Source organism: Buteo buteo, chromosome 17, assembly GCF_964188355.1.
Source record: "Buteo buteo chromosome 17, bButBut1.hap1.1, whole genome shotgun sequence".
Classification (NCBI taxonomy): Eukaryota; Metazoa; Chordata; class Aves; order Accipitriformes; family Accipitridae; genus Buteo; species Buteo buteo.
Window position 1 is genome coordinate 18,668,808 of NC_134187.1, and position 21,778 is coordinate 18,690,585.

The window sequence follows — 21,778 nt, forward strand, 5'->3', positions numbered from 1 at the left end:
AAGGTTTAAGGTACAGTACTGGCATGTGTTAGATAACAGTAACTTATTTAGGAGTCTGAGCTCTGACTCCACGTCCTCCATACTAGGAAACTGGCATTCCTTCACAACTGGAGGTAACACATTTGGCAGAGAAGCAGCAAGTTGAGTGGACATGAACCGCTCAAACACTCTTTCTGTTCATCTTTCATCAGGACACCGTTGGGAAGATGACATGGAGGAGTCTGCCATGCTTCTCTGACCTGTAAAGGACCTTGACTTATCAGCCATGTCAACTGGGCAACCCTTCAGAAGGTCTGATCTGAAATTTTTATTTGATGATATTTCATCTGATCTTTGACAATAATGGTCATACACAATACTAATCAACATGGGGGGAGGGGGCGTTAACTGTCAAAAGAAAACTTATATTTGAAACACCTCTAAATTGTTTCAGCATTTTAAGGAAGTCCCTTTTGCCCTGTTCATCCCTTGAATCAAAGTTGCTTTCCAGGAATTCACTGCTTTACTGGTAATGACATCCAACATACTTTTAATCAGCTTCCAAGGTCAAAACTGAAGTACAACAAAGCTTCAACAACCATGAATTAAATATTATGAATTTATTTAAATTAGCTGTAGATGTGCTAAATTAAGTAGAAAAAAACATGCCCATTTCTGTCTTAACAGGAGGGGAAAAGCTAAGACAATGTGGGATTTAAGAGTGTTCCTTTGATAGAATGAACTATATGCTAATTTCTCTGAGCTTTTATGTATTTTTCATTGCTCTGCTGGACTTTAATAGGGATTTTCTTTCTTTGCCTCTCATACTGGACAGTGATATGCAGCATATAACCTCATAAGCCAATGATTCAAGACTATTGAGATTTATTTTGAGATTGCATTAGATCAGACACAAATTTTAGCTTATGGTATATTTTCTTTCTGACTGGCTCTTCTATTTATTCTTTGACAGCACTGTTATACAGGAGGCTTCCACAAAAATTGCTCTCCAGGTTCATGCAGATTAACTATAATGAAGGAGCCTCCCTGACAGGTGCTGGCCCTCTACCCTGTTCAGAAAGTTATTTTTCTCTTTCTAACACACCCATACAGAGGGGTCTGAACCACAGCCATGAATCCAAACACTCCCTGGTTTGGGGTGAGCTTGGATCTAAACCAACATTTGCAGCTGGGACCCATCTGTAGTTATAACACAATATTGAACAAGTCTGCAGTGGTGTAAATTGGCACAGTTTCACAGACTTCAAAGGAAGCGTGCCAGTTTGCAGGAGCAGAGGGTATGGATAATCTTACCTCTGTGAAGAAAGAAATAAAAGAGGCTGAGGAAATCAAAGTAGATAGAGTAAACATGAAAATCCAGATAAACCCAAAAAACATAAGGCCTTGAAAGTTAGAAGTCTAGTGTGATGCAGAGATACGTACATGTTTGGGCTACATTATAAGGATACTTATTAAGTGCTTGGCCTTGTCTGCTCTGTTGCATTTTATGCCAAGGAGTCCTCAAGAAGCAAAGAACCCATCCTTTCTCTTACTAAATTTCTCACAAAATCATAACTTTAACCATCATCTTTCTTTGAACAAGAAAAAAAAGTGCAAAGCTTCTTTGAGAATCCATCAATAGTATTCTCTCTCCAGATTAATAATTTGGTCACTGCTTCAGTCTCAGAGCTGGAGTACATGCTAATACTCATTGTGATCACCTCCTGCCATAGGGCATCACAATACTTAGCAATTGTCATACTTCAAGCAGTTTTAAAATATTAACTACATTCCTATAAAATTCTTATAAAGAAGATGAGTTATCTTATCCACATTTTTGTGGTTGCCAAGCCTGACCAAAGCAAAGTAACTTGACTGGATTTAGAGAAACAAAACAGTTCCCCATCAGGGATGGAAGTCAGAGGTTTTGTCTCTTACACCTCTTCTGACGTCACTGAATTATATTTTTCACTCTATATGTCTGAATATGCATGCACATTTTTGTGATTGAAGATGGATATGTTTAATTATTTGATTTTAGTGTCTTGGATTTAGATTTGGAACATTAAAAAAAAATATTTACAGGAATTTTATGATTCCTTCACAACAGGACTAAGTCTAAAGGAAACTGTGTAATTTTCACACATGCTATTTTGCCATGTTATTTATTGTGTGTTGTTTGAATTGAATAAGCATGTTATGGCTGTCCCACTCATATCTTAGGATGTGCTTGGCTACAAATACTTTATTTCTGTGGGAGTCCCTTAGTAAAATTTGTTAATATAAATGAAGTCACTTTAATATAAACAAGCGTCTTTCTGCTTTTTACAGTCTTTTTAAAGTCCTGCTGTAAAAGATTTTAGTTGTCTCTTAAATCTTTTCTCCTAGTTTGCCACTTTTAATTTCAGTGAAAAAGAAGGAAAAAATAAGAAAACCTAAAAGCCAAAAAATGCTTTGGAGTCCCATTAAACCAACAAGGAAGGGACATAAAGTGCAAATATAAGCAGTAGCTATATTAAGCCTGACAGATTTTTTTTTTTCCTCCCAAGTTTTTTTAGAGCTTTGCTGAATATGAGCTCTCTTATTTCCTTAGTTAAACACTGCCTGCTTGGTTCTTTACATGACTTCTGCCTTGTACACTGCACCCAGCTGCTGTCCTCCTGCCTGGACCATTGCATGTGCTCTGCACCACAGTAAAGTTCACATGCAGGAGGGATGCCTCAGAAAAGACTCATGCCTGCCGCTCACACAGCATTGGTCCTGGTTAGGTCCCAAAGCACAACTTCCATCCACTCATTTCCTTCAGGGGTGATCCCAGCCACCATGAGAATGCAGCCACATTTTGGAAAGGCAACAATGAAAACAGCAAAGTGATCCATGCGCAGGTGCCTGTGCACACACGGCTGAGAGAAAGAATTGTCTAGAGAATCATTTAAAGTTAGACTTGTGTTAGAGATTTCATCTAAACACTGTTCAGACACAGTGATATTTAGAAGATGATTGCTGCCAGGAGATCACAACCGAGTTGGCAAGTGTGTTGGCGAGCGTCAGTGAAAGTAGGCAAAATAAGCATTTCTTGCTCAAATAAGTCAATTATAACCTTTTCCTTGTCATAAAACTGCCAGTTGATCTAATTAGGTAGAGGCAATGAAAACGCAAAGCTGGGACCATAGAACTATAACAATATATGCCATAGCCTGTGTGTCATCTCTTCTGTCTTTATAAGGGCTTGATCTGAACCATTAAAGCCTTAGCAAGGACTGGTTTGCACAAAGAGTAAGAAAACATGCTTACACAACTTAAAATGTCATTTTGCTGTGAATAAAATGTAAAAAAACAAACAAACAAACAAAAAAACCCAAAAACCAAAAAAACCCACACCCCCCAAAAACCCCAAACAACCAAACAAAAAAAAAAAACCAACAAAAAAAACAAAAAAACCCAAAACCAAACCATAAATGATGCTTTCTTACTGTTCAATACCTGCTTTCAAAAAAAGAGAAAAGATGACATTTCTATTGAACTGTTTCCAAAACAATCCTTGAAATGTGGAGACTCCTTCATCTGTTTATTCCTCTTAAGCACATCCAGTCTGGAAGCATAGATAACCTCTGTGCACCTGCTCAAAGCTTAGTTTTTCAGGTTACACTTTTCAGCCTACTTTCCCGGGTGTGGGTCTGACGCAGTGTGCAATGTATGCTTGTGCATGAAAGAGGGCTTCAGGCAGCAGTCTTGTGACACAGGTCTACGCTAAACAAGTGAGAAAAATAAGTGTTACTTCATTTGTGGCATAAACCAAACTGGATAGGGTGCTGTAACACAGCCCATGGAGGCAAGGCTGGGTAGGGAAAGATGAACTGGATTTTCTTGCCTTGTTGTGTACCATCTGGACACTTTTTCAGCAAGGGCTAGATCCACACACACACAAAGAGATACAGCATCCATAGCTGTGACAAATACATTTTAGGTGCCAATTTGGCTTTAGAAATAAAGGAATTTTAGATTCCCAAAGAGACTTAGACATCTAGTTGTCACTTTATCTGCCATTAAAAGTGCAGACCCTTAGAAACTCTCCTATAATCCTGCCTACAATTACATAACTGAAGTACAGACACCAGCCTACGGTGTACTCTGGAAGCAAAACTCTCACTCTGCTCTACTGAGGCTGTTCCAGGTTGTGTATGAGGAGGAAGTATCCCCTGGTCTGCTGGAGGTTTAGGTGAATTTGTCTTAAGTATTCTTTGTAGCTGGGACTAAAAGTGCAGGGATAAGCAAGTAAGAAGCCAGTAAGTGAAGTGAGTGGTTTGCAAGAACACAGTCCCTGCCCCTGCAGAAAACAGGACTGCTCCATTGAAGAAAATCGGTAATTCTGGAAGACTACTGCATGCACTGAGAGCACAAGCACAGAAATATTCCAGTCTTTTCAGTAAATTATCTAGCTAAAGCAGAAGTGGTGCTATATGAGCGGTACTGTATTAAGGAAGAGCAAAAACTGATGTGGCTACAGGACTTGTTAGTCATCTAACTGATATGCAGGGTTTAAGAAAACAAGCGTTGAGGAAAAGAGGGAAAAAAAAAATCTATATATAACCATGTAGAGATAGATGATAAATGACTGCTAGAGAGATGCATACATTTAGATCTATATATCTGTTAATTTCGTGTATGCAGCCTGTCCTTGAAAAGGCAGCTTTCTCCTTAGAAAAATGTATGTGGCATAGTTACTTTGTCTTGATCTCAGTTAACCATGTGATACTGTAATTAACTGTGATACTATGTTACATGAGAAATTTTTGGTTAACCTGGAGAAAACAGTGAACCCTAACAGGACAAGGGTGTAGCCAAGTTGTAGTGCTGCCATAAGACCTAAGCATAGGGTGGAAAGTATTTTACTGCGGGGAGGTTCCTACTGCTCTTCCCAGGCATAGAATCTTGTCACTGATTTTGTGTGTGTTTTTTAATGCCCTTGGTAAAAAAGAGTTGGTGTGGTGCTGATATTTCCTGGTGATACAGTGCTGGGAGGGAATATGACTCTAAAGGATGGCTGGGAAGAAGCACACAGGAAGAACTGTGTGACGTTGTAGGCTGGAGTAATTGAAATTCAATACTACAAAATGCAAGGTCATGCACTTACGGACTAATAACAAAAGCCTCTGCTACAGGCTAAGAGATCATTTGTTAGAAATTACTGAGGAAGAGAAAAACCTGGGTATATTAGCAAGTCACAGAATAACTATTAACTATCAAATTAATGTAGCTGCAAAAAAGGGCAGTGTTAACAGGAGCAGTATTTCTAGAATGGATAAGGAAAAATAAGTGCCATTGAACGAATGGAGATATGGTCAGTTCTGAGCTGGGAATACTGCATACATGACTGATCAACTCTAAGTGATAAACTGTGAGCAAAGTGTGGGCACAAAGAGGCTGTGGTAGGGAAGAGAGCCTGTGGCTATGTGCAACAGGGAGCAGTGAGCAGGTTCATGCAGTAGGGAACTGGATCCAGCTCAAAGACAGTGCCGACACAAAAAAGCAGTAGCAGACATAACTTTAGGTTAAAATTCAAATATACTTAAAATCACTAGAGCAGTGAAGTGCTCAAACAATTTCTGTCAGTAGCAGGATCAGCTGAGATGGAATTTGACCAAATAACGGAAAGACTTATGTGATATGGACATATAAGGTCATTTGTAATATGAGGAACCAGGACCTGATAGCCCAGCAAGCCTTTTCCAGCCTTCAGCTTGGAATGATTTCTTTTTCTGCAGTCCTCATGAGACCTGCAGTAGCTGCCTTCCCCTCCTGTGCTCCTGAGACAGGGCACACTGAGAAGCAGTGTTGGTGTAACGTGAGGCAGACCTCCATGGCCCGGTGCCCAGCACTCTCCCAGGACAAACCCACAAGTCGTCTGTGGCGACTGCAACCAGAAGGTTCAGTGCCATGGAGGTGCAGACTCCTGCTGCAAAAGGGAGGGAAAGGTCCTAACGCAGGAGGAATCCTCTGCATGTGGGATGCAGATGGGAACAATCCCCCATAGCTGAAAAGAAGTGTGCACTTCTGCGAAGTGCTTGCAAAGGTGTGAATCAGACCTCTCTGATGGCTACTTTACACATATACTTAGTTTTCAAGTAATTTATAGCATCGAAACAATTATGATTGTATATTAATGTCATTCTGGTCTCTGGTCAAAATATTTTCAGAGCAACACTTTAGTGCTGCTTTCTGTGTTTCCATCCCTTCTTCATATTTACTGTTATATATTTTTTTTTTTTTCCTTTCACCACATAAGTTTGGACATGTTGGTGAAGATATTTATTTTTTTGCAAAAAAAAAAAAATAAGCAAAATAATAAGTAAGCATTCATTCTAGGTTGGGTATGAGTATGCAGACCTAATTCACTTGAGTAAGTCATGAGTTTTCATGGGATTAAAAGTTTAAGGAAGTACTGTTCAGAGCAGGTCAGGGGTTTAGACTTGAATTCATGATGTGAAGTTTGACAACCATCAGCAAAATAAAAATGATTCCTCTGATACAGAATAATGTTAGATGCCAGACTCTGTGAAACATGAATGTACTGCCAAGGCATTCAGTGTAAGATATGGTTTATATGCCTCCAAAAGCAGTTTGTTAGGAAGTGACTGGGGGGGGATTAGCAAAAGGATATGAAACATTTTAGCTGCAAGTCACTAGTTCAAATCCTCTCCAGGGCAGAAGTGAATAAGAAGCTAAAGCGCTGGAATTGATGGAGTTGGGGCTATGGCTGATCATAAAGTTATGTATGTGCTTAACAGCTTTGTTGGACTGAGGCTGCAAAGTCAATGTTATTTGTTGGCCCGTGTGAAATAAGTTGATGTCCCTGATTCAATCCCACTAAGTCAGCACCAAAGGATTACACAGCAATGAAGTGCTTTTGCACATTTGGTGCTTCTCCCACTGGAGCATGGCTGAGTGACAGGCAGGGAAAAGCTGTACCTGCCTTGGGTAGAGAGGGTTTTAGACTCCAGTGCTGTAAATCTGGCACCTGTCACAAGCACTAAAGCTCACGTTACATAGGACGAACCTGGATCTTTGTTTTTCCTTACATGTTTTCACAGCTACATCTAATCAATATAGTCTTCTCTTTGTTGTGGGAAGAAGTAGTAATTAACTTTCTGTCCAACACAAGCACACTTTCAAGCTGGCATAAAAGTCTGAAGAAGAGGAGGAAAAACACTTTTGCCTAAACTAATCAGTGTCCTTTGCCAAACTCATGCAATTACTGAGATTACAAAAAAATCAATGTAGCATATCTTCATTTTATTACAAAGAAATACTAAGGCAGTAACAGAAAGTCCAGAGAGACCCTGGTCTAACATTCATCAAGGTAACACTTTCAGGATTACATGGGTGGAAGTATGTACTCACTGTAGGATTAAACAGCAATGTCACAGTTTTGTGATTTGCCTCTGGAGAAGGAAAGGAGATCAAGAGCTTTTATCGTGTTCAGGTGCAAGCCACAGGAAATTAGGCTTGCTTTATAGACCATGATTTCCTGACTACACAAGCATAACAATAATTAGAAATCTTGCAGAGGAGATTATATACTGCAAATGTAGTTGTTTACCTCTACATCCCTATTGTGAGATGAGTTTTCCAATACCATTAGTTACCCTGTATATTTTCCCCAGCTGAAACAGGAAGAAAAAAGTCTATGTATTATGAGACTTCATACTTCTAAAGCTGTATGGTTCATGAGGCCACATAGATGTCATAGAGCAATAAAGGAAATTAATTACCTTAAAAGAGGTGGAAAAATCAGCCTATAACTTACTGAAAGTTCAGGAAACAGCATAATTTGTATGGATATCCCATTGATTTATATCTATCTATATGCATGTATCTCTCCCTCCCTCCCACACTCTCTCTCTCATCCCTCTATGCCATTTTCTGTAGCTTTTTGATTGAAAAGTTCCCATAGACCAGAGCTGCCATAACATCCCAAATTCATGCTGTCCTTGGAAGGCAAATCCAGAGACATCAAAAAAAACCCCAACATAAAAGTCAAAGAAGGTATATATGTGAAATTATACTTGGGTTATAAAAAGACTTGGGCATGTAGTGGATTCTAAGGTGATGTTATCTAGCTGAGAAGCTCTGAAAAGCTTTTTAGTGACAACCACAAATATTATTTAGAGGTGAAGAGATAAACCAAGCTCTGTAGAAACAAACTTGAAGAGATCATGCAAATCATTCACAGATAACTGAAAGGTAGAAATGCAAAAGGCACATTTCCAGTTCAAGTAGTAGCTACCAAAAGTTTATTGATGACTATAATACTCATGAGTTGTACCTACCACACACAGATATTTTCAGATTTTCATCCACCGTGTGGCATTGTGTTTTGAAAATATGTAAATGTAAAATATCCTTACTGCAATATATCGTGTCCAACAAATTAAGACAGCCTGTCAGATTCCCATGTGTTACTTTGCAAGCTTGCTTTAATTCAGCTGAGCCATTAGATTGTTTTAGAAACACATTGTGCATATTATTTAGACACATGCCAACAGCAATAAGACACTTAAGCATAATTGACAGCTGCCTTATCATGCAATGGCAAGGTGTGTGTCAGAGGCAGACAGTCTTCAACAAACAGAAGTCATTGTACAGAGTAATGATAAGTTTTCCACAGAATAAAGGGTATAGTCATATTAAAATTCTGATTAGATTAATCAGTGAGTTTGAATTGACAAAGTAAGCTCTAATAGTTTCCCTTCCTTTGATTAATACATTGTTAGTTATTTATCAGCCTTCGGTTTGATATTTCACAATACAGATCTCATTGCTCACTATATTTTTCTTGGGTTTAATGTTAATTATGAGCTAATCATGATATATGTAAGACAGTATTCATCTCACCTTCTTTAATGATCTAATATCTAGACATCCACTTGTGTCACCTCAGAGTTCATTATCACTCTCTGGAGGACAATTTAGGCTATCTGCTTTAGGTACCATTTTCTCACATGAAGCAACCTGAATGATGCACTTTGATAGACCCCTAACTTTTAAATGGCTAAAGTGAGATGAATGCTACCCATAGGGACAACCCCTTCATCCTTTGAAGGTGAAGATGAGGTGACCTCCACAAAAAGAACTCATTAGAGTGGTTTAAAGAATAAGGATGAAATAAATACTGGTACCTTCCAAACCATTGGGAGTTTTACTATCATCCTCACTGGAGACAGTAGGTCACCCTGAGCCTCTGTATGACATCAATGCAGTGCTATGTGTTAGTTCCTCAACTGAATGACCACTTGTAGAAGGCCATCACACAGTTCCCATTTTTCCTGAAAACAGCATCAGATGTGAAGAGAAATGTGACTGCTGAATCCATTACATTACCCTGGAATCAAATTTTTGATCAGTTTTTGGCAACAGTAGTTTGTCATGAATGTAGAAGTTGGGCTGCATGGTGGAATTAGCAGTGGTAAGGACTGAGACCTCCCTGAGCCTAATAGCTTTCATGTACCCTCCATTTGTAAATGAAGATACAGTCACGATATTAAAACTACACAGAAAGTATACTGAACACTGCATTGCTGGGACAAAATAAGAGAAAAGCATAAGCTCTTGTAGTGGGTGTTAGTAGATGACATAAAGCTTCATGCTGGACTTGATTTGGAATTTAATTGGGGAGGGTGAAAATAATGCAAACGATGCCTCATGAACTCATAATGTTTTAGGATGAGATACATAAATAAATATGCTCTGCATATTGGGATTACTTTTTTGTTTTCTTTTGATAGCTCCCAAAGCAGTTTTCTATGCTTCACAAGTAATAAAATTATTTTCATGTTGGTCAATACTGCAAGCTGAGAGGCTCTATAAAATACCAACCACTGTGATGTACCTGCCTATTCCCTCTGCTGGAAGGAAATCTCTTTTGGTGACAAATTGAATGAATTCAAGTGGTTTTTTTTTTTTCTGGATAAGGCAAGGAATACTAAAATGATCTATGGCAATATTGTTGCAGTGGAAGTGGCAACCTTTAGGTGAGGGACTTTAACCAGCAGCCAGGTCAATTTTTTAACAGTTGCGAGCAGATCCATAAAGACACTTTGTCCTTGCCTTGAATTCAAAGAGGAGATTTCCAGCTGTCATAGCAGCAAGTCCTGGAAATACTGCGCATTCAGGACCCATTTTCCTGAGTAGCCTTAAACAGAAGAATTAAAGGTCGTGTGAGCAGGACCCTGTTGTGGTGGCTCTGCATAGAGCACCGTGGAACACTCAGCACCTATACAAAGCTATTTAGCTCTTATGGCTAGGGAAATCATTCCTACTTATGAGGAAATTCATACATCAGATTCATATTAGTGAAAATCTGAAAGTCAGTATTTAAAATTTGTTTCTCTCAACCAATTGTGTCAGGAGTTTTGTACGAGCAGTTTTGTGTCCCAGGAAAGAAAGAAAGAAAGAAAGAAAGAAAGAACGAACAAACAAGTGTTGCCACTTATTCAGTTAACCTGAGGTCTAAAGCATACCTATAATTACTGCATTACATATGGTTTATGGGTATTTGTTAAAATTATTTTAATGAATTTTTATCTGGGTACAGTATCTCTAATTTGGAATAGATTAATTTTCAGCTAAAACAGAAGGACAGAGAGATTAAAAGGGAAGGAAGGATTATCTTATTGTCATCGCTATTAGTGGGCTTATTCACTAGATGAAATTTGGTATCTTACAGTTTGTTTTAAGTAGAAAAAGAAATTAGCAATGAAGACAGTATTAGTTACAAAAAAATGTACTTAATCCTGTTTCCTCAAGCATGACAAATCAGAACACAAATTTCACCATTCACAGTCATTATGTTTTTTAGCCAGCTTCCTACTATACCCCCTTATCCTACATCCTATCAATGCAAGCATGGCCCCTAGGGCCACAGAGCAGTGACCATTCAAGCTGTGCCAAGCTCTCTTCCTTGCCTCTGCCTGGAGACTTCTCCTTGCTTTTCAAAATCCAACCACATCTCTTCAGATAAAGCAGATTCCTGAGCCACTTTGCATTTGCCTCCAGCTTGGATAGAGTTTTGTATCGAATGTTTCGCTCTTGGAGATCTCTATTACTTCAGCTTCCTTCTTCTATAACAGAGGTTAATGACTTTTTAAAGTTATCTTAAATGAAAGGTGGTGGTTAAACCTAATAGTTCCACTGAATTTTAATCCAGGCTATAACAATGTTTTAAGACTTTCTGAAAGTAAGTTTAAAGTTTTACAGGGCTATTAAATGTTAACCTGGCCTTTGACAGCAATAGTGTGGTTTCATCAGCTCCCACTGTGAAGAACTAAGGAAGCTTGAGTGCAGCAAGAACCTCCCATTCCCACTTACATCCACCAGCACTCCATTTAGGATTTAAATACCGCTTACACATTACTGTGAGATCACTGGAAACCACAGGGAATCCCACTAGCAATCCTACTGACCCCCAGCACCTCTTCCCCTGGTCTAAAAAAAATTGGTAGCAAATATTTCTCTGTCTTTCTGATAACTTTGACAGGTTCATTACCCCTCTTCAGTTTGCTAAAACTCAGAATAAAAGTAGTCATATAAAATTCTTAAGCAGACCATTCAGTCTCATTCATGCTACCATACAGTACTATGTTAACACACATAGTGTTGCATAAATATGCTAACATTTTTTTCAATTTGAACTACTGAAATTAAAGCAAAGAGTGATCTATTTGGACAAGGTTCATGCCAGCAGAGAATGTTCTCCTAGAATAGTTCTCTGTCAAACCCCAGCTTTTAATAGAAGTGGTTGTGGAGCTCTCTTCATCTAGCAGGTTGACAGGTCTGGTGTTAAGTTTCATCCTGTCATGCTTACTTATAATCTTTGTGCCAAAATAAACCATTCCTTTCAGTCATGGTATTTCCGTTTTGCAAATAATTGTGATCTGTTACCATACCCATCTTAAGTCTCATTTGGTCAATCTAAATATATCTTAATTTCTTCACCTCTTTCCTTGTAAAGCAATTTTTCCAGTTTCTTTTTCCTCTACTTTACATTTTTCTGAATTATTTACAATTCATCAGTATCATTCTAGTATTAAGTTTGCCCAAGGGTTTACACAGTTTTTATTAATGGCATACCTAGAAAAAAGATCCACAAATTATTCATATGTCAAATAGAATGAGTTTTTTTGCATGTAACATACATGAGGGAGACTTGTATAACACAAATGATCATGGAAAAGAATTAATTTTTATCCTAGTTCAATAATTTATCCCAGAATATGTAGATAAGGTCATTTTCCTGAGTATGATACAAGAAAAATGTTTATGTGTGTCCAAGTCAGTGACTCCCGAACTATAGGTCACAGCTGTGAGCAATTAGGATTAGTAGGTTCATGAGCCCCACGGAAATGTGATAGGCAGTGGGGAGGGTGGTGGGTGCCAAAAAAAAAACCCAAAACCCAAAACCAAAAAAAAAAACCCCCAAACCCCAAAACAAAACAAAAAAAAAGAGCTTAGGAATCATAGATCTGACAGATAGATACCATGCCTTCCAAAACTCAAAGGAGCACTTCCATGAACAGGGAGTGCTTCTCATGGTTCTCTGTGCCCCACCAAAGCCCCTCCTGAGTCAGGGCAGCTCACAGTCTGGTCCAGCTCCTTCCTGGTGGCTGCATTACTTGGAACATCCTCCTGAGCATGGAAAGAGCATGAGAGTCACATCAGTCTTCTACGTCTCATGTGCCTGCATCCATTCCCTTCTAACCCTTTTCCTTAGACATTTCCTTTCCACTGTAGGCCACAATACTGACAGTGTAGGAACCACTTACTTTGGTCTTTGCTCTGTCCAACTCAGAGAAGGGACAACAGGATAAAAGCATGTGTGACATACGGGAAGGGCATCAAGTCTCAGAATGCCTCATCCTAGCTGTTTCTCAGTACACAGAAAAAAATCTGCAGGGGATATCCCTTAGAGAACAGGCTGTATTAAATATGTTAAATTTTTGCCTGTGTAATGATTCTTTGAGTCCTGCCTAAGTGAATGGTAACGTGCATTCCCTTTCATTTTTCTGTACTTATGATTCACGTGAGCCTTGAAATCTATCAAAACCTGATTTGTTTTAATTTTCTCTGAAAATTAGCAGAGATCTTCTAAAGGAAGGATTCTTTGCCTTACAGTTGAGCTCCTGTCCCTTCATAGAGCTATCATAGCTATACACGAATTCCTATAACCAGGATTTCTCCAGGGAGATCACATATAAGGCAAGCACACAAACTCCTTACCTTCATCCTTCTTCTGCTGCCAGACTCTCTCCAAATGTCCTGATTCTTGAGCGTGCATCAGCTCTGAGACCCTATTCTTCTCTCTTCCCACAGTCCTTGCCCGTGGCTTTGTTCTTCTCATGCTGAATCTTGCAGTCTTGCTTTTGTTGTTATACATGTATTTCATCTTGTCTTTAAAAAAATGTTGTTATTCTCCTGATTTTTTTCATTTTTTTTTAAAATTTAATTCTTTACCTCCCAGTCATTTTGTATGTCAGGTTCATGTTTCTTCTCATTAATTTTAAGTTTACATGCAAGTCTGCCTCATGCATATCCTTCTGCTTAGTTTTTCTAGCCATGCTTAAAAAAAATAAATAAAAAAGACTAGTACATTATAAGTGGAATTAGGGGCACTTAGAAAGGGCTGGATGAGAGGAATCAAATCATAGTGTCATAGAATCATAGAATCGTTTAGGTTGGAAAAGACCTTTAAGGTCATCAAGTTCAACCGTAAACCTAACACTGCCAAGTCTGCCACTAAACCATGTCCCTGAGCAGCACGTCTACACATCTTTTAAATACCTCCAGGGGTGGTGACTCAACCACTTCCCTGGGCAGCCTGTTCAAATGCCTGACAACCCTTTCAGTAAAGAAATTTTTCCTAATATCCAATCTAAACCTCCCCTGGCACAACTTGAGGCCATTTCCTCTTGCCCTATCGCTCGCTTGTTACCTGGGAGAAGAGACTGACATCCATCTCGCTACAACTCCCCTTCAGGTAGTTGTAGAGAGCGATAAGGTCTCCCCTCAGTCTCTTTTTCTCCAGGCTAAACAGCCCCAGTTCCCTCAGCCGCTCCTCATAAGACTTGTGCTCCAGGCCCCTCACCAGCTTGGTTGCCCTTCTCTGGACACGCTCCAGCAACTCAAAGTCTTTCTTGTAGTGAGGGGCCCAAAACTGAACACAGGACTCGAGGTGCGGCCTCACCAGTGACGATCACTGCCCTAGTCCTGCTGGCCACTCTATTTCTGATAAAGGCCAGGATGCCGTTGGCCTTCTTGGCTACCTGGGCACACTGCTGGCTCATATTCAGCTGGCTGTCGACCAGCACCCCCAGGTCTTTTTCTGCCGGGCAGCTTTCCAGCCACTCTTCCCCAAGCCTGTAGCGTTGCATGGGGTTGTTGTGACCCAAGTGCAGGACCTGACACTTGGCCTTGTTGAACCTCATACAACTGGCCTTGGCCCATCGATCCAGCCTGTCCAGATCCCTCTGTAGAGCCTCCCTACCCTCCAGCAGGTCAACACTCCTGATCAACTTGGTGTCATCTGCAAACTTACAAAGGGTGCCCTTGATCCACTCATCCAAATCATTGATAAAGATATTAATATCTTTAAAATCCAAAGGATAGTATTTCTTTACAGGAGAGGTCAAATCTGTATTTCCTTATGAGCATTGCCTAGCACCACAGAGACCAGTTAAAGCTTGACAAATATTTTCATTTAAATATTTTACGGTGAAAAAAACTACTTGTTCTTAAAATAAAACTCTTGTACTGTTATTATGCCCTTATTTGTCAAGATACTTTAAATTATTTTTTTTCCTATTTTCCGTCTTTTATTTAATTTTGCTTTATTTACTTCATTTTTCTCCTGGGTGAATGAATGAATGAAAGGGGGTTGAGTTTTTTCTCACTTTTTCCCTTTTCCTTCTGACACACTGTAACTTTTCAAAACTTCCTCAACTTTGGAAAAAGTAAAGAGAAAATAAGTAAAATTAAACTCAATAACTTTGTCACTCTATAACTTTTCAAAAAGGTGAAAAACATTTCTAAAATGTAACAGAGAGACAGAGTTATAGAATTTCAGTTTTCTGCTGCTTTACACTTTTCCAGAGCTAAAGAGGTTTTAAAATTTACAGAGGTGAAAAAAAGCAAAACAAAAAAGTAAGGAACAGGGAGAACAGAGGTCACCATTTTTAGTGCATGTCTTGTAGTAAGGGAAAGCTGAGGGGCAAAAAGATAGGGCAAAGGAAGGATGAAAAGTCAGATCTGAAGCTATTCAAAGAAAATTGCATCACTTTGTGCACTATAAAGTGGGAAAAAAAACCCCACAACAACAACAAAATTTCCTCTTCTTTCATTATTCACATATTTTCTCTAACTTCAGTCTCCACTATGACCAGGACCTGGGAACCAACTCGAAAGCAGTCTACAGGGTCCCAATTCAGAAAAGTGCATATCCAAATTTATCTTTACATTTACCAGCTTGCAGTCATTGGCACTTGGTCGGAGGCTGTAAATAGCAGTGAAGCTCGTTTGCGAAGGAGACAGAGCATTCTCAGAGGCCTCGGCTGTGAACGCACTTCCCCAGGCACTAAATTTAAACAGGAATCTCATCCCCTTCTGCCCCAAGAGGGAGACACATTTCTTTGATGCTGCCATGATTTATACAAATAACTGTAGCATAGTAAACATTGCTGCACATATTTTTTGCTTTGTCTGCCCCCATGAACCTTGTGCCCAGTGCTGATGGTCCAGCTCCGGCAGCAGGGAGACGGATCTGCTGCAGCCGCCAGCACAGAGCATCTCCAGAGGCTTCACTTGAGAGCTGCAGCCTGAGAAAGATCTCTCATAGAAAAGCAATCTTACCGGGAGAGAACTATATATATGATGTAACTTTGTGCTAAACATAGTGACCCAGTTGATGTAAGCTGACTGAGCCCCTCCTTTTTAACCTCTCTGAATTACCAGAAAACCCAGACACCTGCTTTCCACGGCAGTCCCTTGACCAAAGCTGAGCACGTTGTATGGCCCCTGCATGGGTGTTGGGGGAACCTCCTGCCCCAGCACAGGATTTTAATCACCTGCAGAGATTAGGCAGGGCTGAGTTGCCTGACACCAAAAGCACTTAACCTCCTCAGCAGGGACCTAGGTGGGTATAGATAGTCTGAATCCCACCCTAAAGCTGGAAAGTCCGAGAGTTGCAGGCATCTAAATCCCAAAATTATTTTTAAGACCAGCCTCAGGATAGTGTTCATGGGGCGGGAAGGCTGGTTTCCCAAGACTCGCTCTGTGTCCTGGGGGGTTGCAGGTGGTGGTCTCATACAGAAACCTCCCTCTCGGAGTGCTGGAGCCTGGCCACACTCAGCCTCTGTGCACGGAGTTCTTACAGCCCACAAGTTATTCCATGCCTGCTGGGACCAGGGGAGTATTTCCATCTCGTATTTGAAAAAAAACCCCAAACCATAGTCATGTACGGTTCTATAAAAATGATATATGAAAGCGACTTTATAGATTTGGATTTATTTAAGTTCATTCTGTACACATTAGCTGTAAATCTAAAGGAAGAAATACAAATAAGGTTTTTTTTTTGTTTTTCAGATGACAATGTTTATTACATTTACCTGTGAAACTGGAAAGACTGTAGGAGATGATTCAGATTATTGGGTAAATAATGCATGTTTAAGAATATGACTGTGGCTGTCCCTTTTGCTGGTTCTTCATTTTGTTGAATGATTTATTTATAGCATGTCTGTGAATCCAGTCCCTTCTGTGGATGATGTCATCTTTCTCATGTATTACACATGCTGCACCCCAGGGTAAAAGGCAGCAAGATGTCTCACCTTCTACTATTTCTCATTCCTCCTAGATAGTGCATATAGTTTATACACGTATTTGTTTCAGCTGTCACTGAGGCATCTATTAAAAAAATATACATTTACAGAAAAAGAGAAGAAAATTAGATGCCTGTTCAAGTTTGTTTTCTCTATTATTGACATTTCAGATAGCAGACAAACTGTTCTGTTTGTGTCATTCACTTAAGCCTTGTTTGCAACATATTCCCATAGTACTTTACATGTCTGATGGCTAACACTTAGCTTTGGAGAGGTTAATCAATCCAAGGATAAATGGTGACAGCATGAAATAAAGCTAGTAGCAAAAAGACCGGAGAAGACAATCACAAAAAAAAAGATAGCTTCTCCTGCTGCCACTGTCCCAAAGGAAAAGAGAAAGAAGGAGAAAGGAGGGTTGTTAAATATCTGTCTGGTTTTCTCAGTAAGAGGACAATGGTCACATCTTTAAGGTCACTTTATTTACTTTTGTTTTTATTTATGACATATGTGAAACATGTAAATCTTTGAATCACATTGCGAAGTTACGAGAAAGGAGGAAGACAAAAAGCAATTAAAATACCTCTCTGTATTTTGGGGGCAATCTATTTCTCCATGGTGCACTGGGAAATCCATCCCACGCATTAACCTCCCAGCTGAGCAGATTACAAGCACCTCTCGGGAGGCAAGGAGAATTTCCAGTCCTTGCTAACTTTTGTGAGCTGGGAATTGGTGCCTGGCCCTTAGCAGATAAAGTATGGCTTCTCTTGGAGAAAATATTTCTTATTTCATTGCCAACCTGCCAGTCCTTACCAGATACTCCCTCTGTTTCAAGGCTTGTCAAAACTTACAATGGACTCAAGCTTTTATTTTTTTTGCAGCTGTAATATACAAGGCATTATGTATAGCTGCAAGTAAGTGCCTGCTTTAAGCCACAGTTCATATAAATTAAATTGAAAATAACTTTTATAATAATATATTTATATCTGGCACCTCAAGTATCTTCTTTATGTTTCCCACAAAGGACAAGAATTTTGAATTCTGGGAATCTTTTCTCAAAAATACGTTTTGATATATATCACCTCCAACATGCCAGTTCTCTTACATGCAAAAATGACATTAATATGAATAAGAGTGATTTTCACAGAGAGGAGACTCTCAGACTCAAGATGCATTAAAAGGTTCTTAGAGGAGAATTTAAAACAGAGAACAAAAATCACAGAATTATTCAGTGATACGGATTTGACTAGACAGTATCCTAATATAAAGTATACAGTAAGTAGTTTCTGATTTTAATACAATATCCTAAATAAATCATTGTTGGACCAACTGGTGAATATCTCTTTTAAATCACCTATACCTGAAAATATTTGAGTTAAAATTGATTAGTGTTTTACTTCTTAAAAATTCATAACATTATATATATATTAACATATACACTTCTAATTTTATAAAGTAACAATATATGTGACAGGAAAATGCATGTATCATCACTGAGGAAAATAGCTAGCTAAGCTTCAGATAAATGTATACGTTTCTGTCTGGGAAGCCTGAATCCATTAGTGAACTCAACTAATAGGTCAAGAAAAGTAATAGCCAAATAAATATTTTATTAGCATTTTGTGAAACTTGCTAATGGTTAAGCCTACTAATCCTACACTAGTGGGAATCTTCATTCAATATCAGGTCATTATTGAAGAAATACTGTCTCCAATATCACACAAAGTGACTTTCTGGGCGTGACTGGAGAAAGGTATTTTCACATTAATTGAATTCTTTACTCTAGGATACAATGGGAGAAATCTGCTGCTGCTCTAACTTTTTGCTGGTTAACTGATCACAGGGAATCAGAGCTGTATCGAGATGCATCCAAAAAACCATGTCATACTTATTTTTAATCAGTTTTCATAACTAAGTTTTCTCTTGAAATGGCAAATAAGGAAAAGGCTGGTCTCAGGAGGGAGGAATATCCCTCAGCTCAAGATCGCATTCTCTGTGAGTGCAGTGTGGACACACAGCCCTCCGAGCACCTCCAGTAGTTTAGGAGAGGAGTTGTCTGTGAATGCCAGCATGGATGTAGGATTGCATAACCCCACCCTCATCCTTTGTAAATCCAGGTTTTAACTTCCACTTCATGCCTCCCTTTGGGGTCAAGTCTCTCACCATGGGAGACTGGTGGAGACTGGAGTTGCCCCATATGAAGCCAGGGATGACACCAGGCAGCCACAGCACATCTTGCTGGCTGGTGCCCTGGGCACATTCAGTTCTTCAAAACATCATTTAACTAGGACTGATCCTGATGCACCCAGCAGCGGAGGCAGCTCCTCAGTGTTCAGGGCACTTTGGATATTATCCTGTTGAGGCAGCCTTTTCATATATCTGCTAAAACCTAGCAAGTATAGAGCTCAGTGGCAACTCTTTGTAGGCAAGCTTTCTGTCTTGCCTTTCTCTTTTAACTTTGTTGGTTTTCTTCCCTTTTTCCCAAGTCAAGCCTACTCTACTCTGTTTTTCCTGCTATCCACAGGAGTGCCTGTGTCTAAGTTCAAACTTAGATGGCATTTATTCTGTGAATAACACCATTAACACCAGTGGAACATGCATGGAGTGAGAAACCATTGAACATCAGAAAAAGCACAAGAACTGTTGCACTGCACCATTTTGTTTCATTACTAGTATAACCCAAATGAGTATGCAACTTGTGTCCTTCCTTTATGCTTTTCAAGCTTTAGCTTCACCTCTTATCCTTAGCATTTAAAAAGGAAAAAAGAGAAAAATCATTCATGTTTGAAGAAGGGACTTTCTATGATTCAGTAATCACTGAGGTTAGACCATAACACAGATGTGCTGATCAAGGGAGCATTCCCTTCTCAGGACACTGAACCAATTTTACTAAATTATGTTAATATTTAAGCAGGAAAAATACTTAATGATTCCCTCTTATCTAGTCCAGATGGATTGATTTCTTTTCCTAAGAGTGCAGTTTATGAAAATATTGTCTAAACTAACTGTGAGAGTGCTAGAAGAACATACACTCTATGATTCTTATGTATAATTTAAATAGCAATTTCAAGGCTCCAGTTCTACAGCTGTTCAACATATAAAATTCTCACTCAGCTCTGCAGTTGGAGGAGATTCAACAGAAGTGATTCTACAATTGATTTCAGTAGGTGTTTTGACTACAAGGGGAGAACAAAATTGGCCAACAGTATTTGTAAAGTGCTTTTGGATTCTTGGGAGTAAAGGCACTGCAGTGTAAATTGTTATCATCTTTATGAGCTGGAGCACTCCCCTCAACCCAAATTCTGTAAGAAATTTCCCGTTTTTAAAAAAATTGTATCCACAGTCTCCTTCTGTGGTCCCCCTGATAAAGAAGAGCCCCCATGCTAACAGGAATGCAACAGTTGTAGAACTGACACTGTATGCAACGAGAGGCAGTATGGATCAGTAATACAGCAGAAAAGGTTTTAGGACAGATTGCTTTTTGCTTTGCCTTTGGCCTCATGACTTTTGCATTCCAGTCATAGACAGGGGTGACAGCTTCTCTCTGAGACTATTCCACAGATTAAGGCTAAGGTATCCTCCAAAATTATGGGGGCTTTATGGTCAAAGTCCTGCAGAAGTAGGGTTTATAACCTGTAGCTACATCTATGCTAGTAAATTAAACCAGGGTCTGTTCCCTGGACCTGAGGCCAGCTGGCATGCTCTGGCCACATCTACGCTATTAAACTCTCTTACTTTCCAAAACAGAGTGGCTGAATCCAAACTGCCTATTGGGAATGATCTTTGGCCCATGCTAATTTCCAAATTGTTCCAGTGATTTTTTGGAAGAGTGCTAGCATTCACCAGCCAAAACTGTGTCAGGGTTTTTTTCTGACAATTTAACAATACAGACAGCTGAGTTCCAGTGCCTGGACTATGTGCTGACTGTCTTTTAATTTCTTAGCCTAGATGTGCTTTCTATCTCTTCCCTGTGCTTTCTGTTTCCTGTGCACATGCTCTACCTACAGGATACCATATCAGTGTAAAGAGTTTGTTATCTGTCATCAGAATAAAACTATGAACTCACTTGAGGTCTTGAGTGGACAGAGATGTCTAATGTGAAATCCTGAGCCAGGTGTCGGAGACACCAAACACATCCCATTTTTACAGTCAAGCTGTAGGCAGCTCCTCACCCAGCATGAAGGCTGAGTTCAGAAATCTATCGTGGATGGCCAGCTGATACCAGGTACCTAACTTCTAGATACTCTATCACTTGGTACACATGTTCTCATGTCAGCATATTTATTGAAAAGGATTTGAATAAAGTTGCAAATGTAGTTTTTCCTACAATGTTCCTTATGTTTGTTCCTTAATGTTTGTTTAATTGTATTTGTGCATGAAAGACTGTGATATACATCAGTATTTATATCTGTCCATTTACATATAAAATACATGCTCAGGAAAAGGCTGGAGGGAGAACGTGTGCAAGAGATTGACATAGGGAAAGCAAAGATAAGTATTTTTGAAAATCTATTGCCATAGTCTTCTCAAATGTCCTTAGTATTATTGTAAATACTTTCCATTTGTATGTTACTTCACATATATATCTTTGCTTGTCTTCCAAATGCAAAATACGTTTGTGGAAAAATGCAATATTTTACATTTGAATTACTAATATAGTGAAAATACGCAAAAATGTCTAGTCACAAAAGCTCTTTTGGGGGGCTGGAGAAGTCTCAGGTCATCAGGGTTACATCAGGATTCACATTTCAAACAGGCAGTTATCTGGGGGGGGTATTTTTGCTGTTGTTATTTCCCCTTTTATAGACACTAATACCCCATTGTTCTGTTTGTGGAGCAGTTCACATCAACTTCAGGCAACATCAGGATGGATAGTTTTAAAAGTTTAAGTAGGTGGTTTTCATAAATATAGCTGACTTCAGATGAATCTTTCTGCC